Consider the following 1,839-nt stretch of genomic DNA (forward strand, 5'->3'; position numbering starts at 1 on the left):
ACAGACTTCAGTCCAGTTTGGGGGTTCTCCAACGGAAGATCCCAATACACACATTAGGGATTTCATTGAAATATGCGACACCTTCAAGTTCAACGGTGTTTCTGAAGATGCTGTGAAGCTGAGACTGTTCCCATTCTCTCTGAGGGACAAGGCTAAGAGCTGGTTACACTCTCTACCAGCTGGTTCGATTACTACTTGGGAGGATCTTGCTCAGAAATTCCTTACTAAATTCTTCCCTATGGCGAAGACAGCTGCAATCAGAAACGCTATTACTCAATTTGCGCAGCAAACGGGAGAATCGCTAAGTGAAGCTTGAGAGCGCTACAAGGAGATGCTTAGGAAGTGTCCTCATCATGGAATTCCTGATTGGATGATCATTACTTGTTTTTACAATGGGTTGGGAGCACAGTCCAGACCCATGCTCGATGCAGCATCAGGCGGAGCATTATGGGTAAAGAGCTATAAGGAAGCTTATGATCTAATTGAACTGATGGCTGCTAATGAATATCAGTATCCAACCCAGAGATATCCACAGGGCAAGGTAGCAGGAGTTCTTGAAGTGGATACAGCTACGGCTATCACTGCTCAACTAAAGGCGTTGTCTATGAAGATCGATTCTCTGGCTAACTATGGTGTTAAGCAGATAATTAGTGTTTGTGAGCTGTGTCCAGGTCCGCATGCGACAGAACAATGCGCTATATCTAGCGACTCAGCTCAGTTTGTGAGCAACTTTCAGAGATCGCAGCAACCAGTTCCAGACACTTATCATCCTGACAACTGGAATCATCCTAACTGCAGCTGGAGCAACAATCCAAATGCGATGCAACAGCCATTCCAGCAGTTTGCAAATAAGCTATTTAACCCTCCTGGTTTTCAGCAACAATTTACACCAAGACAACAACTCCAACTTCAACAACAAACTCATGATGCAGGTCTATCTTCGAATGAAAAATCTGAATTAGAGGAGTTGAGGCTTATGTGCAAAAACCAGGCTCTTATATGCCAAAGCCAAGCTGTTTCTATCAAGACTCTGGAGAACCAAATAGGGCAAATTGCTAATGCCTTATTGAATCGACCACCAGGAACGCTTCCTAGTGATACAAAAGCCAATCCAGGAAAGAGGGAAGTTGAAGAACATGTGAACGCCATCACCTTAAGGTCTGGAAAGGTCGCAAGCCCCCAAGTTCAGCAAGACGAAGAGCCAGAAAAATCTCAAGATTCAGAAAATACAGTTGTGGCTGAAGAAGATGTGCAGAAGGAAGTAGAGGTGGAACCAAGGAAGACTACTGTGGAACACACTCCTCCTGAGGGTAATACAGGGGAGAAATAGATCTATCCTCCACCTCCTTTTCCAAAGAGGCTGCAGAAGAAAAATCCGGATAAGCAGTTTGAGAAGTTTTTGGAGGTGTTCAAGAAACTTCATATCAACATACCTTTCGCTGAAGCTCTTGAACAGATGCCTAGCTATGCGAGGTTTATGAAAGGTATTCTCTCTCGGAAAGTGAAGCTCGATGACTTAGAGACCGTTGCTCTAACGGAGGAATGCAGTGTTGTGCTGCAACAGAAGTTGCCTCCGAAGCTTAAAGATCCTGGAAGCTTCACTATTCCTTGCACCATCGGAAACTTGTCATTCGACAAGTGTTTATGTAATTTAGGAGCTAGCATCAATCTGATGCCCTTATCTATCTTCAAGAAGCTTGGTCTGCCTGAGCCGAAACCAACATTCATGTTATTGCAACTAGCTGACCGTTCCATCACTTATCCACGAGGTATAGTGGAGGATGTCTTGGTCAAGGTGGATAAACTCTTCTTCCCTGCTGACTTTGTAATTCTTGATTT

General features: G+C 44.3%; 1 non-coding gene across 1 annotated transcript; it reads right to left on the minus strand.

Annotated features, from left to right (window-relative positions):
* Positions 1 to 253: 253 nt before the first annotated feature.
* LOC141699304 (small nucleolar RNA R71) lies at positions 254 to 360 on the minus strand. Its single transcript, XR_012565777.1, has one exon. It is a non-coding gene; the product is annotated as a small nucleolar RNA R71 (small nucleolar RNA).
* Between the last annotated feature and the right edge of the window lie 1,479 nt (positions 361 to 1,839).

The sequence above is a fragment of the Apium graveolens genome, chromosome 11, assembly GCF_009905375.1.
Source record: "Apium graveolens cultivar Ventura chromosome 11, ASM990537v1, whole genome shotgun sequence".
Lineage (NCBI taxonomy): Eukaryota > Viridiplantae > Streptophyta > Magnoliopsida > Apiales > Apiaceae > Apium > Apium graveolens.